We start from the raw sequence: 16,475 nt of genomic DNA, 5'->3' as shown, positions 1-16,475 counted from the left end.
TCCTGCCACTGCTGTGCTGGCTGAGACATGCTGGACACAAACGCAGCGGAGAAGTTACAGACTGGGCCTTCGTCAAATGACTCTGTCTGCCGCAGAATAGACAAAATGGGAACAGACATCGTCGAGCAAGTTGTGGGGGAAATTAGCGACTCTTTTTCACTCCAGCTGGATGAATCCACAGATGTCAGTGGAAATGCACAACTTGTTGCTTTTGTAAGATACATCGATACTGACGACATTTATGAGCACATTCTATTCTGCAAAACGTTGGAGGGAAGAACAGGAGAGGACATTGTTGATGTTGCTAACAGCTTCTTCTGTGAAAACGGCACGAGCTGGAAATCCTGCCGCAGCATCTGCACGGACGCAGCGGCCTCAATGACGGGCAGCGAGAGGACTCATAGCGCGCATGAGAAAAGAAAACCCCGACATGAAGTGGACTCACTGTGTCACACAGGGAAGCGTTGGCGTGCAAGAACACGAGCCCTGTGTTCCATGACGTTTTGAACGACAGCATCCAGGTGATCAACTTCATAAAGTCAAGGCCACGCAATGCACGCCTGTTTGGCCTCCTCTGTGAAGACATGCTGAACACACTGCTGCTGCACACAGAAGGACGCTGGCTCTCTCCAGGGAGAATACTCAACCGGCTGTTGGAATTAGGATCTGAAGAACACACCTTTCTGATCGAGCACAGGTCTCCCCATGCCACCTTGTTCCAGGACACAGACTTCTGGCAGATACATTCAGCAAACTGAACGAACTGAATGTGTCTGCAGGGCGAGGAGAGCAGCATGTTCAACATGACAAGGTGGGTGGAGAGCTGTGGAGAAGGTCCTCTGCAGAGGGAGATCTCACCTGCTTTTCTCTCTCGTGAGGATGTGGACAGAGCTCCAGTCAAGGCGGTCATCGTGGGACATTTGACCAACGTGATTAAAGATTTTCATTCCTACTTTCCTAACATGGAGGATAAATCTGTACAGCTGGATTGGGTGAGGAACCCATTTCTCTTGTCTGAAGCAAACAGAAGCTACCTGTCACTTATCAGGAGAAACTCCTGGAAGTGTCATGTGACCGTGGCCTCCAGATGAAGTGCGTCACATCCACACAGTGTGTGAAGCAGGAGCACCCTGACCTGGGACAGAAAGCTTTGGAGCAGCTACTGCCCTTTGCCTCCACATATTTATGTGAGGCCTCCTTCTCTGCAATGACTGTGATCAAAACAAAGCACAGAGACAGACTGTGCCTGGAGAAGAGCTTCATCACAGCAGTGGCCAAGACTGACAAAGATCCTCAGTGAAGCACAAGTTTCTCATTAAAATGTAAATGCTAAAGCATTCAGTTTAATGCAATGTTCATTGTTGACAGTTTAATAAATCCGACACTGATGGCACAGTGCTGTGTATTACTAAAAAAAGTATTTCACAGAGGGTACATCACTGAAAAAAGGTTGAGAACCACTGCCCTATAGACTGATGCTCACGCTAAACACATTCCATCGGGAGCAAAGAGGGTTTTGATCAAGTTAGCGGAAGGATTTACATGACACAACATCCGGTTTTGCAAAGTTAGCGGAAAGAACCACGTGAAACAACATCCGTTTTTCAAAATAAGATGTCGACAAATCAGACACAAGTAAACAATGAACTGATTTTGTATCTTTATTGATCGTTTCTGAGATTTAGCTTAAATTATGCTAACATTAAAACATTTTTACTGTACCAAGGAAGAGTTTATAAAAATAAAGGTCAGACTTTTGTATGTTAAAAAAAGTCCTGTAAATGGATTTCCCCAAGAGTTCCAGGAAATGAATGATGCAGATGTGTTCCATACATAGACTACCGTTCAAAAGTTTGGGATCACTTAGAAATGACTTTATTTTTCAAAGAAAAGCTCTGTTTGTTCAATGAAGATAACATTAAATCAATCAGAAATACACTCTCTACATTGTTAATGTGGTAAATGACTATTCTAGGTGTAAACGTCTGGTTTCTAATGAAATATCTCCATAGGTGTATAGAGGCCCATTTCCATCAACGATCACTCCAGTGTTCTAATGGTACATTGGGTTTGATCATCGCCTTAGAAGACTAATATCTGATTAGAAAACCCGTGCAATTATGTTAGCACAGCTGAAAACAGTTATGCTGGTGATATAAGCTATACAACTGGCCTTCCTTTGAGCTTGAAGTTTGTAGAACAAAATTAATACTTCAAATATTAATCATTATTTCTAACCTTGTCAATGTCTTGACTATATTTTGTATTCATTTGATAAATAAAAGTGTGATTTTTCATGGAAGACACGAAATTGTCTGTCAGTGATCCCAAACTTTTGAACGGTAGTGTATCTGAAATCCCCATCACTGGCAATCAAACAATTTTAATGTATCAATTAGGACATTTTTCAAAGTAAAAGTCCTAAATGTTTAAAGAAATCTGTAATTTTTTTAATGTTTGAGGTGCTTTATATATGTATTTCCTCATAGTCCTCATAGCAATAATGCTACACAATAAATAGAATGCTTCAATCGACACCGTGATCGGTGAGCGGTATTATCGGATCGGCAGATACTGATTTCAGTGATCGGTGATCGGCACCCAAAAACCTGATCGGTGCATCTCTAGTTCTCAATAGTATGTTTCAAGTCGGCTACAGCCGAACCCTCGTTCTGTTTTGATCAACAGTAATTGAGTTGATAAGCGTGTCTTCTTGTCTGATCAATACGCAACTGTGAGGTGCGTGAATAGATAGAGATACACAGACCGTGCGCGCGTAGCGCGGCAACAATTTTTTGGGGAGCACCGAAGACTCATTTTGACCCAGGAAAAACCCTGGTCTGTGTTTGTGTGTGTCTGTCTGTGCGTGTGTGTATTTGTGTGTCTGTCTGTGTGTGTCTCTGTGTGTGTCTCTGTGTCTCTGTGTCTGTCTGTGTGTCTCTGTGTGTGTCTGTGTGTCTCTGTGTGTCTGTGTGTGTCTCTGTGTGTGTGTGTGTCTTTGTCAGAACCACTAGAACCATCAGAACTGTGAGAACCACCAGAACCATCAGAACCACCCAAACCAGCAGAACAATCAGACCCACGAAAACCATCTGGACAATCAGAACCATCATAAACACCAGCAGCATTAGTACCACCCGAACCACCAGAACTATCAGCACCATCAGCATGATCAGAACCACCAGGACCATCAGAATGATCATAACTATCAGAACCTTCAGAACCACCAGGACCATCAGAACCTCTTGTCTCCAAGAGACGTTCAGGTCAACAGTTCTTGATCCTCAAGTGTGATGATGAAATATCACTTTCTAAACATTGACGGCTTGAACAGTGAAAGTTGCTCATGAGATCAGGATGTGATCAGGATGAGATCAGGTTGTAATCAGGATGAGATCAGGTTGTAATCAGGTTGAGATCAGGTTGTAATCAGGTTGAGATCAGGATGTGATCAGATCAGGTTGTAATCAGGTTGAGATCAGGATGAGATCAGGATATGATCAGGTTGAGATCAGGATATGATCAGGTTGAGATCAGGATGAGATCAGGTTGAGATCAGGATGTAATCAGGATGAGATCAGGATGTAATCAGGATGAGATCAGGATGTGATCAGATCAGGTTGTAATCAGGTTGAGATCAGGATGAGATTTTACATTACATTACATGTCATTTAGCAGACGCTTTTATCCAAAGCGACTTACAATAAGTGCATTTCAACCTAGAGTACAAACTAAGAACAACAAGAATACAGGAAGTAACATTTCCTCAACATAGTCGAACTACAAAAGTACCATAATAAGAGCTATTTAAGAGCCACTGAAGTGCTAATCTGTGTTTTAATCCAGATATAGTCGGAAAAGGTGTGTTTTCAGTCTCCGACGGAAGATGTAGAGACTTTCTGCTGTCCTGATGTCAGTGGGGAGCTCGTTCCACCACTGAGGAGCCAGGACAGCAAACAGTCTGGATGTAGAGTGATTAGCTCGAGGTGCAGTAGTCACAAGTCGGTTGGCTGTTGCCGAGCGGAGCGAACGTGCCGGGGTGTACGGTGTGACCATATCCCGGATGTAGACGGGGCCCGATCCGTCCAGAGCACGGTACGCCAGGACCAGTGTTTTGAAGCGGATGCGAGCAGCCACCGGTAACCAGTGGAGAGAGCGGAGGAGCGGAGTGGTGTGGGTGAATTTCGGGAGGCTGAAGACCAGTCGAGCTGCTGCATTCTGGATGAGCTGCAGGGTCGGATGGCCTTAGCAGGTAGACCAGCCAGGAGGAGTTGCAGTAGTCAAGGCGTGAAATGACCAGAGCCTGGATCAGAACCTGCGCCGCCTTCTGAGTAAGAAGAGGACGTATTCTCCTGATGTTGTGCAGCATGTACCTACAGGAACGCGTCGTCGCAGCGATGTTGGCCGTCAGGGAGAGTTGACTGTCGAGTGTCACCCGAGGTTCCTGGCAGTCAGGGTAGGGGCCAACACAGAGCTGTTGAAGGTGATAGTCAGGTCGTGGGTGGGGAGCCTTTCCCTGGAAGGAATAGTAGCTCAGTCTTGTCAGGGTTGATCTTCAGGTGGTGAGCAGACATCCACTGAGAGATGTCAGTCAGACAGGCAGAGATTCGTGCCGCCACCTGTGTTTCGGACGGTGGAAACGAGAAGATCAGTTGGGTGTCGTCAGCATAGCTATGGTAGGAGAAGCCATGCGAACGAATGACAGAGCCGAGAGAATTTGTGTACAGAGAGAAGAGGAGGGGACCCAGGACAGAGCCTTGAGGAACCCCAGTAGTGAGAGGACAAGGATCAGACACAGATCCTCTCCAAGTTACCCGGTAGGTGCGGTCTTTAAGGTAGGAAGAGAAAAGAGCGAGTGCAGTGCCTGAGATCCCCAGGTCCTGAAGAGAAGAGATCAGGATCTGGTGGTTCACGGTGTCAAATGCTGCAGAAAGGTCGAGAAGGATAAGGACAGAGGAGAGAGAGGCTGCTCTAGCAGTGTGAAGCTGCTCAGAGACAGCCAGGAGGGCAGTCTCTGTCGAGTGGCCGGCCTTGAATCCAGACTGGTGAGGGTCAAGAAGGTTGTTACTGTGGAGATAGGAGGACACTTGGCTCAAGATAGCTCGCTCCAGAGTTTTGGAGAGAAAAGGTAGAAGAGAGACCGGTCTGTAGTTGCTGACTTCAGACGGGTCGAGCGTGGGTTTCTTCAGGAGAGGGTTGACTCACGCCTCCTTCAGAGAGTTAGGGAAACAGCCAGTTGAGAGGAGCTGTTAATAAGATGGGTGAGGAAGGTCAGAAGGTCAGGAGCAATAGCCTGGAGAATGGGAGACGGACGGGGTCAAGGGCGCAGGTGGTCGGTCGGGCGGAGGTCACCAAGCTAAGAACTTGATTGGGAGACAAGGGGGTGAAAGAGGAAAGAGAGGGGGATGAAGAAGTTAGTGTTGGTGAGGTGATAGAAGATGGATTAGTAAAGGAGGAGCGTATGTTGTCTATCTTGTTTGTAAAGTAGGCGACAAAGTGGCTCGGCAAAAGGGTGGAAGGAGGAGGGGGACAGGGGGGATCAAGGAGGTTGGAAAAGATAGAGAAGAGTTTTTTGGGGTTAGAGAAGGAAGACTGAATTTTGGTCAGGTAGAACGAGCTTTTGGCTGCAGAGATAGAGGAAGAGAAGGAGGAGAGGAGAGATTGATAGAAGAGCAAGTCTTCCGCTTGATTCGATTTGCGCCATTTTCTTTCCGCCAGAGGGTGGCTCTCTCAAGCACCGAGTCCGACAACCACGGAGCCGGAGAGGATTTCCGAACCGGTCGTGTCTTAAAAGGACAAAGAGAATCAAGAGATGAAGACAGGGAAGAGAGGAGAGTGTCTGCGGCAGAGTTAGGATGCATGAGTGAGAAGCAGTCAGTTGAGGGGAGAGCAGATAGGACAGAGGAGGCCAGGGAGGAGGACAGAGGAGGCCAGAGAGGAGGGTCAGAGGGTGCGAATGTTGCGGCGCACAGGTGCAGAGTCTGTAGATATGGGTGGGTTGTCAGTACCAGAGAGCGAGAGAGAGTAAGAGATGAAGAAGTGGTCAGAGACATGGAGAGGAGTCACAGTGAGGTTAGAGGTAGAGCAGTTTCTTGTGAAAATGTAGTCAAGGTGGTTGCCGGCTTTGTGAGTAGGAGGGGAGGGACTGAGTGAGAGGTTAAAGGAAGACAGTAATAGTAAGAGATCACATGACTTCTCTGTCTGGATGTTAAAGTCACCCAGAAGGATGAGCGGGGCCGTGTTCATGAAGTTCGATAGGAGGACGCCTAGCTCGTCCAAGAAATCTCCCAAAGAACCAAGGGGACGGTAGAGAACAACAATGTGAAGTTGAACCGGATGAGTAACGGTCACCGCATGAAACTCAAAAGTCAGTGGGATAAAGGGTGGAAGGCGGTAGGGACAGAAACACCATGTGGGTGAGATGAGTAAACCTGTACCTCCACCCCGACCAGAGGGTCTGGGTGTGTGGCTAAAGGAGAAGGCAGAGGAGAGAGCAGCCGGGTAGACGTGTTGTCTGCTGTGATCCAGGTCTCAGTGAGAGCCAGGAAGTCAAGCGACTGCTCCAAGGCAAAGCCAGAGATGAAGTCGGCCTTGCGGTTGGCTGACTGACAGTTCCAGAGGCCTCCTGTGACCAGGTGCTGGGTGTGAGTAGAACGGGTAGGAAGGATAACAGAGGAGGGGTTCCGCACATGAATGAGCGAGTCCTATAGTAACTACGAGTAGAGATACGCACAGGTATGGAAAAGACACACATATTTAAAAATGGGAAATACTCAGCCACCCCAAGACTCCAACGGAAGACTCCTATGTCTTTGTCCTCCCGAGTCTTGACTCCAACGGAAGACTCCTATGTCTTTGTCCTCCGAGTCTTGCCACGGAGACTCCTACGTCTTGTCACGCAGTTTACAGCTGACGCGAAAAAACCCCACCCGGTTATGAGCCCAAGTTAGTGCCAATTACCTCCAGCCGCGTTGACACCGCCCCTTGGCTTTTGGTATTCAAATGACACTCAATAGAAACCAGGTGATGATCGCTCGTCCAATCAGTGAAGATTCAGGTGTCGGAACACAGGACACACCTCTCTACCAAAACAACTCCTTAAAACAGGACAGACTAACAATCCAGCAGCTTTAAACAACAAATACAACAGTAACTTTAGCAGATAAAACTAGTTTAAAGAAGATACTTAGCAGGATCCAAGTAGTCAGTAGTCTCGCCTCACAGGTAGAAAATGATGTGATCAGATCAGGTTGTAATCAGGATGAGATCAGGTTGAGATCAGGATGAGATCAGGATGAGATCAGGTTGTAATCAGGATATGATCAGGTTGAAATCAGGATGAGATCAGGTTGTAATCAGGATGTGATCAGGTTGTAATCAGGATGAGATCAGGTTGAGATCAGGTTGAGATCAGGATGATATCAGGTTGTAATCAGGGTGAGATCAGGTTGAGATCATATTGATCCTTTACATTTATAAACATGAATATTTCATCACCGCTCTGGAGGAAGAGGAGGAACTAGCCGTGCTAGTTTCACAATAAAAGCGTCTTAAAGATGATGAAATGGATTCTCTCATACTGATCACCAAACAGATGAAAGGAGAGAGATCAATGGAACAATGGACTGGATCAATGGAACAATGGACTGGAACAATGGACTGGGTCAATGGAACAATGGACTGGAACAATGGACTGGATCAATGGAACAATGGACTGGATCAATGGAACAATGGACTGGAACAATGGACTGGATCAATGGAACAATGGACTGTCACACCGCGGTGAAGCTTGTCTTGGGTTTTTGTCTCGTAACTTCCTGTTTTATTTTGAAGTCTAACTCTCCTCTCGTTTCAGGTCACTTGCCCTTCCTCATGTGTCACCGTCTGATTGTCTCCCCTGATCCCTGATTGTTTCCACCTGTTCCCCATGACCCTCATGTGCTTATAGTCTGCGTCTTCCCTCTGTCCTGTGCCAAAGTGTTTCGTCTCATGGTCGATAACCAAAGCCACGTTCATAGTCGCCGAGCCTTTTTGTAAAATGAGTACCAACCTCGAAAGAGCGATTTTTGTTGTAGTTTTCATAGTCCAGCCTTTTATTTCTTAGTACCTCGTTTAGCCTCCACCTCTTAGGAGGGTTTTTGTTTGAATTAAAACTCTGCTCACTGACGCCTCAGCATTTGAGTCCTGATTGGAATCCCGGCCTGACATGGACTGGAACAATGGACTGGATCAATGGACTGGAACAATGGAACAATGGATTGATGTTGGTGTTTGTGTTTATGTCAGTACTGTGACCCCAAAAGGGCACATACACACACACACACACACACACAGTATTTACGGCCCTTTACGACCGCACCAGGCCATAAACACCAAACTCTCTGGTGGAGAACGAGGATCCAGCCAGGAAACAGAAAGTCGGCGTTTCCGTGGTTACCGTGAACTCTGCTGGCTTTACACATGAGAGGCGTCAGGATGAGAGTTTAAAGAATCACACACATACACATACACACAAACACATACAAACACATACACACACACACACACACTCTGGACTGAGGAAGACGACAAGCAACAAGGGGATGAAGATGTGGGCGGGGCATGAAGGACCTAATGAGGATGAATATGTGGGCGGGGCATGAAGGACCTCATGAGGATGGAGATGTGGGCGGGGCATAAAGGACCTCATGAGGATGAAGATGAGGGCGGGGCATGAAGGACCTCATGAGGATGAAGATGTGGGCGGGGCATGAAGGACCTTGTGGCAGCTGTGTCTGATTTGGCCTCGGCTGCTGGTGATTGGCAATCACTCAGCAGCCGAGGCCACTCTTATAAAAGCTCCCACTCGAGAGTGGAGAAGGGAGGTGAGCAGAGGCACGTGTTTTGCGGTCTGCTCGGTGTCGTGTGAGTGACGAATAAATATGTCTTGGAACAAACCCTCGTGCTGTCTGGCGGATCCTTGGTGCTGGGGGGGGAAACCCACGGGTGGCGGCCTCGGGCCTGCTACATTGGAGCCCAACGTGGGGCCCCTGAGGACCCAGTGCCTGAAAGGGAGGGAGCCAGACCAGGAGGAAGAGCTGATGAGCAGCTTGGGCCAGATACTGGCCCAGATAGAGGAGATGGGGCGGGCACAGGCGGAGGAGAGCCGCCTGTTCCTCGGAACCCTCCGAAACCCGCCGGCGCGGTGGCAGACTCCGGTTCCCCGTGACCCGCAGCCGACCCCCGAGCCGTCGGAGCTGCCGACCCCCGAGGTCCGGGACCCATCGGAGCTGCCGACTCCAGAGCCCCAGGACCCGTCGGAGCTGCCGACCCCAGAGCCCCAGGACCCATCGGAGCTGCCGACCCCAGAGCCTCAGGACCCGTCGGAGCTGCCGACCCCTGATGTCCAGGAGCCGTCGGAGCTGCCGACCCCAGAGCCCCAGGACCCGTCGGAGCTGCCGACCCCCGAGGTCCAGGAGCTGCCGGACCCAGAGCCCCAGGACTCGTCGGAGCTGCAGAACCCCGAGGTCCAGGACCCGTCGGAGCTGCCGACCCCAGAGCCCCAGGACCCGTCGGAGCTGCCGACCCCTGAGGTCCAGGACCCATCGGAGCTGCCGACCCCAGAGCCCCAGGACCCGCCGGAGCTGCCGACCCCTGAGGTCCAGGAGCCCGGAGCTGCCGGACCCAGAGCCCCAGGACTCGCCGGAGCTGCAGAACCCGAGGTCCAGAACTCGTCGGAGCTGCCGACACCTGAGGTCCAGGAGCCGTCGGAGCTGCCGGACCCAGAGCCCCAGGCCCCGCCGGAGCTGCCGACCCCTGAGGTCCAGGAGCCGCCGGAGCTGCCGGACCCAGAGCCCCAGGACTCGCCGGAGCTGCAGAACCCCGAGGTCCAGAACTCGCCGGAGCTGCCGACCGCTGAGGTCCAGGACCCGCGGAGCTGCCGTCCGAACCCGAGGTCCAGGATCCGCCGGAGCTGCCGACCCGAGCCGACCTGGCCGGTGGAGGGCCGACCGATCCCGGCCCTGTCAGAGGTACCAGCTACCGCTGCCGGCTCCTTCCGGCCGGTCCCGGCTCCCGTCCTGGCCCGCGGGCGCCAGCTCCCGCCCCCATCCCGAACCCCAGAGCCCCACCTCCTAAGCAGTCGACCCCAGAGCCCCCTCCTGCCGAGCCCGGTCCCGGTCCCCCAGGGCCCTCCTCCGTCCAAGCTCTCATGTGGGGGGGGGGAGAAGGCCGGAGGAGTCCCGCCCAAATCGAGTGGTGGGAGTGTGGCAGTGTCTGATGGCCTCGGCTGCTGGTGATTGGCAATCACCAGCAGCCGAGGCCACTTATAAAAGCTCCCACCGAGAGTGGAGAAGGGAGGTGAGCAGAGGCACGTGTTTTGCGGTCTGCTCGGTGTCGTGTGAGTGACGAATAAATATGTCTTGGAACAAACCCTCGTGCTGTCTGGCGGATCCTTGGTGCTGGGGGGGGAAACCCACGGGTGGCGGCCTCGGGCCTGCTACAGACCTCATGAGGATGAAGATGTGGGCGGGGCATGAAGGACCTCATGAGGATGAAGATGTGGGCGGGGCATGAAGGACCTCATGAGGATGAAGATGAGGGCGGGGCATGAAGGACCTCATGAGGATGAAGATGAGGGCGAGTCATGAAGGACCTCATGAGGATGAAGATGTGGGCGGGGCATGAAGGACCTCATGAGGATGAAGATGAGGGCGGGGCATGAAGGACCTCATGAGGATGAAGATGAGGGCGGGGCATGAAGGACCTCATGAGGATGAAGATGAGGGCGGGGCATGAAGGACCTCATGAGGATGAAGATGTGGGCGGGGCATGAAGGACCTCATGAGGATGAAGATGAGGGTTCTCTGACAGCCGTGTTGTCAGCTGTGCTCCTGAAAGAGGAACGTACCACTACAGGTGAGGCGCAGGGGAAATGCAGAAAGACCTTTCTTGATAACTTCACATATTACACACGGTCAAAGTACAAAGACATAAAACTAAGTCATCAATAAATAAATGTTGTAATGCCTGTACCTTCGTGTACATGTTTGTTTCGGCATTAACAGGTTACGCCTGCGCGACAGCCGAGATTCTTGGCGACTTGCCAGGTCTTACCTCCGTGAGTTGGGCTTTTCTGCTGTTGTCCTTCAAAACAAAAGCTCAACATTGAGCTTTGTTCTTGTCTGATGGAGCAATCTGGTTTACTTGAAAGTGATTGCAGTTGTATTTATTCTATTATTTGAAAAGCACAGATGCAGGAGTCACAAATGGTGATTCTCATATTTATTATTATTATTATAATTATTTAAATCTGAGGATGTCTGGAGAGCTGTTGTGAACGTATTCACCAACGGGCTGACTTCAGAACCAGTCCCAGATGAGAAAACTTTCATGAATACCACATTTGAGTTGAGAAAATCACCAAATCAAAGACCAGGAGCTGGATGACTGACAGCAGCTCACAGATGGCCCCAGACTGTCTGTGATTATGAACTACAAGCTCACAGACAGAGTTCAGCCACAGACAGAGTTCAGCCACAGACAGAGGTCAGTCACAGACAGAGGTCAGTCACAGACAGAGGTCAGCCACAGACAGAGGTCAGCCACAGACAGGCTGAGCGCCGTGGTTCTGGACTCAGGAGGTTCAGGAACCGGCCCGCATTCCTGGAGACCACGAGGGACCGGATCCAGAGGAGGTCTAGGGCTCTAGACTCATGTAGACCTGTATCCAGAGGAGGCCTAGGGCTCTAGACTCATGTAGACCTGTATCCAGAGGAGGCCTAGGGCTCTAGACTCATGTAGACCTGTATCCAGAGGAGGCCTAGGCTCTAGACTCATGTAGACCTGTATCCAGAGGAGGCCTAGGGCTCTAGACTCATGTAGACCTGTATCCAGAGGAGGCCTAGGGCTCTAGACTCATGTAGACCTGTATCCAGAGGAGGCCTAGGGCTCTAGACTCATGTAGACCTGTATCCAGAGGAGGCCTAGGGCTCTAGACTCATGTAGACCTGTATCCAGAGGAGGCCTAGGGCTCTAGACTCATGTAGACCTGTATCCAGAGGAGGTCTAGAGCTCTAGACTCATGTAGACCTGTATCCAGAGGAGGTCTAGGGCTCTAGACTCATGTAGACCTGTATCCAGAGGAGGTCTAGGGCTCTAGACTCATGTAGACCTGTATCCAGAGGAGGTCTAGGGCTCTAGACTCATGTAGACCTGTATCCAGAGGAGGTTTAGGGCTCTAGACTCATGTAGACCTGTATCCAGAGGAGGTCTAGGGCTCTAGACTCATGTAGACCTGTATCCAGAGGAGGCCTAGGGCTCTAGACTCATGTAGACCTGTATCCAGAGGAGGCCTAGGGCTCTAGACTCATGTAGACCTGTATCCAGAGGAGGTTTAGGGCTCTAGACTCATGTAGACCTGTATCCAGAGGAGGTCTAGGGCTCTAGACTCATGTAGACCTGTATCCAGAGGAGGTCTAGGGCTCTAGACTCATGTAGACCTGTATCCAGAGGAGGTCTAGGGCTCTAGACTCATGTAGACCTGTATCCAGAGGAGGCCTAGGGCTCTAGACTCATGTAGACCTGTATCCAGAGGAGGTCTAGGGCTCTAGACTCATGTAGACCTGTATCCAGAGGAGGCCTAGGGCTCTAGACTCATGTAGACCTGTATCCAGAGGAGGCCTAGGGCTCTAGACTCATGTAGACCTGTATCCAGAGGAGGCCTAGGGCTCTAGACTCATGTAGACCTGTATCCAGAGGAGGCCTAGGGCTCTAGACTCATGTAGACCTGTATCCAGAGGAGGCCTAGGGCTCTAGACTCATGTAGACCTGTATCCAGAGGAGGCCTAGGGCTCTAGACTCATGTAGACCTGTATCCAGAGGAGGCCTAGGGCTCTAGACTCATGTAGACCTGTATCCAGAGGAGGTCTAGGGCTCTAGACTCATGTAGACCTGTATCCAGAGGAGGCCTAGGGCTCTAGACTCATGTAGACCTGTATCCAGAGGAGGCCTAGGGCTCTAGACTCATGTAGACCTGTATCCAGAGGAGGCCTAGGGCTCTAGACTCATGTAGACCTGTATCCAGAGGAGGTCTAGGGCTCTAGACTCATGTAGACCTGTATCCAGAGGAGGCCTAGGGCTCTAGACTCATGTAGACCTGTATCCAGAGGAGGTCTAGGGCTCTAGACTCATGTAGACCTGTATCCAGAGGAGGCCTAGGGCTCTAGACTCATGTAGACCTGTATCCAGAGGAGGCCTAGGGCTCTAGACTCATGTAGACCTGTATCCAGAGGAGGCCTAGGGCTCTAGACTCATGTAGACCTGTATCCAGAGGAGGCCTAGGGCTCTAGACTCATGTAGACCTGTATCCAGAGGAGGCCTAGGGCTCTAGACTCATGTAGACCTGTATCCAGAGGAGGCCTAGGGCTCTAGACTCATGTAGACCTGTATCCAGAGGAGGTCTAGGGCTCTAGACTCATGTAGACCTGTATCCAGAGGAGGTCTAGGGCTCTAGACTCATGTAGACCTGTATCCAGAGGAGGTCTAGGGCTCTAGACTCATGTAGACCTGTATCCAGAGGAGGCCTAGGGCTCTAGACTCATGTAGACCTGTATCCAGAGGAGGTCTAGGGCTCTAGACTCATGTAGACCTGTATCCAGAGGAGGCCTAGGGCTCTAGACTCATGTAGACCTGTATCCAGAGGAGGCCTAGGGCTCTAGACTCATGTAGACCTGTATCCAGAGGAGGCCTAGGGCTCTAGACTCATGTAGACCTGTATCCAGAGGAGGCCTAGGGCTCTAGACTCATGTAGACCTGTATCCAGAGGAGGCCTAGGGCTCTAGACTCATGTAGACCTGTATCCAGAGGAGGCCTAGGGCTCTAGACTCATGTAGACCTGTATCCAGAGGAGGCCTAGGGCTCTAGACTCATGTAGACCTGTATCCAGAGGAGGCCTAGGGCTCTAGACTCATGTAGACCTGTATCCAGAGGAGGTCTAGGGCTCTAGACTCATGTAGACCTGTATCCAGAGGAGTCATGGCCGTCTCTCCTCCCCAGGAGGCTCCAGCTGGACCAGGTCTTTGAGCACCAGGCTCGACCAGAGGAACCACCACACAGGACCAGATGGACTGTGGTCTCCGGTCGACCAGCGGGGCCCCGGGGCCCACAGCCCTTTACTTCATGATAAGACGATCAACGAAATATGATTCAACCCTGGATTAGGAACGATCGCTATGGCAACGTGAAGACGTCCACCGCCATGTCCCTGAAGACCAACAGAAGCCCAGACGCCACATTCAGGGCTTTATGCAGAACTCTCAGCGTTCTGCCGAAGAGTTGAGAACAGGAAGTAGAAACATTCCAGTTACTGCGTGGAATACCGTTTTCAAGCTTTTGGATGGCTTCTATACAACCAGAGGAGCCCCCTGGTGTTCAGGAGAGAGAATGCAGCTTCAACACATGAAGCGTAGACTTCTATACAACCAGAGGAGCCCCCTGGTGGTCACGAGGCAGAATGCAGCTTTAACACATGAAGATAGACTTCTATACAACCAGGAGTCTCCCCCTGGTGGTCAGGAGAGAGAATGCGGCTTTAACACATGAAGATAGACTTCTATACAACCAGATGAGTCGCCCCCTGGTGGTCAGGAGTCAGAATGCAGCTTTGACACTGAAGTGACGTCGTGTCTCCTGGTGCTTTATGAGAGGCACTGTGACGTCTCCGCCTCACGAGGGCCGCCGTGCACGCTGCTGGTTGTGTTGTGCGCGTGAACGGCGGCCTCGTGAAGCCCTGACCTATGAGGTGCTGCCCGGTACAGCGTAAACACAGGTGACCTCTCTGCGCGCGCAGGTCCTCACAGCTGTCGAAGGTCACGTACCTGTTTCCACAGGAAGCCGTCCTCGCCGTTCACCACCCAGGAGACGGCCACGTGCACGGCGGACAGGGTCAGCCCGGTGACCACGGCCGCGCGCATCCGGACGGGCAGCAGCGTGTAGACCACATGGATGAAGAACACGGTCCACCAGACCCCCTCCGAGGCGCCGCGGGGCCGCGCGAGCAGCACCCCGACCACCTGGACCACCAGCACCAGCAGGATCACAGTCCCACTCTGGACAAACTGGGTGTGGTGGACAGCACCAAACGGCGCAGGAGCAAACAACGAGAGCAGAGGCGCGGCCACGGACCGCCGCCGCGCCCGCGCCCGCCGCCGCCCAGGCAGAGCCGAAGCCCAGCCAACGCACAGCAGCCAGGCGGTCAGCTGGCATGGGGTCAGGCGGAAGTTCAGCAGGGTAGGCTGAAGCTGGTCTCCCACTGGAACTTCTTGGGGAACTGGAGGAATGTTGCGGGGGGATGTGACGCCGCACCCGCAGAGGGAGAGCTGAGGGGGGACCTCCGGGTCCTCTCGGGGGACCGACCCTCCCTCCAAGATTCAAGATTCAAGATTCAAGATGGTCACATACACACACAGGGTGTGCAGTGGAAAGTGGCAATGCTCAGCAGGGTGCAAGGGCAACAAGTACACACGCCTAAGAGGGGCAGTTGTGTGGGTCTATGGGGTCCTGGTGAGGTCGGAGTTCACATGATGGCCTGAGGAAAGAAACTCCGTCTCAGTCTCTCTGTTCTTGCAGCGTGACTACGGAGGCGCCTGCCTGACCGCAGCAGCTGAAACAGTCTGTTGTTGGGGTGGTGAGGATCCTTCATGATCCTGCCGGCTCTGGTTCTGCACCTCCTGGTGTACAAGTCCTGCAGGGTGGGACGCGCCAGCTCAGCTCCAGACCTAGCTCCACGGACTTGGGCCGCTGCTCGCCGGCGGGCCGGTTCGGGGACGTGCCATGGTCCTGCCAAGCGGACCGGGACCTGAAGCTGACCCTGCTGACGGTCGCGGTGGGTCTCCCGGGCTGCCGGGGCTCCGGGTCCTCCTCCTCCCTCCACCGACTGCGGGTCCGGGTGGTCCTCCTGCGCGGGGACCTGGTCTCGTGTGCGCGCCCGTTGGACGCGGACTCAGACTCTCCCCAGGCGGATCGGTGCTCGGTCCCTCCCCCCAGCCCGGGCGCACCGGCTCGGGGTGGGCTGACGCTGTTGGACCTGGACATGCTGGAGTCCGGCAGGAACGGGACCGGCACGGAGTCCTAAGTGGTCCTGAAGAGCGGGGGCGGGAGTCCGCCACAAGTTGAGTTCCCCATAACTTCAAAGATTCAAAGAGTCAACCATCTTTAGACATGTGGAGGAGAAGAGGGGGGGGGATGAAAACAGTTGAACATGCGCAGAAGTCACCGGGGAGCCACAGGGGGGCGCCGGAGACCCGGGAGGACTCGGCTCCACATCGCTGGGCCCAATTAACCCCCGCGCGCGCACTGCACATTCAATAAAAGGCCCCCGGAGATCAAACGCACCGGCAGCCAGGTTCCACGTCGTCCTCTGTGGTCACCTGCACGCGCAGCCTCACGCCGGGCCCAGCGGCGCGTCATCACGACCCCCCCACCGGGCACGGGAGACC

General features: G+C 52.4%; 1 protein-coding gene across 1 annotated transcript in view; it reads right to left on the bottom strand.

Annotated features, from left to right (window-relative positions):
* Positions 1-9,524, bottom strand: part of adcy5 (adenylate cyclase 5) — a 46,920-nt gene extending 37,396 nt beyond the window's left edge. The window contains exon 1 of the mRNA XM_056435708.1: positions 8,938-9,524. The gene's annotated coding sequence lies outside the window, so the exon portion shown is untranslated. The remainder of the gene's footprint in view (positions 1-8,937) is intronic.
* Positions 9,525-16,475: the final 6,951 nt, after the last annotated feature.

The sequence above is a fragment of the Pseudoliparis swirei genome, chromosome 2 (assembly GCF_029220125.1).
Source record: "Pseudoliparis swirei isolate HS2019 ecotype Mariana Trench chromosome 2, NWPU_hadal_v1, whole genome shotgun sequence".
Lineage (NCBI taxonomy): Eukaryota > Metazoa > Chordata > Actinopteri > Perciformes > Liparidae > Pseudoliparis > Pseudoliparis swirei.
The sequence above is the reverse complement of the archived record's forward strand: the minus strand, read 5'-3'. Positions and strand labels throughout refer to the sequence as shown.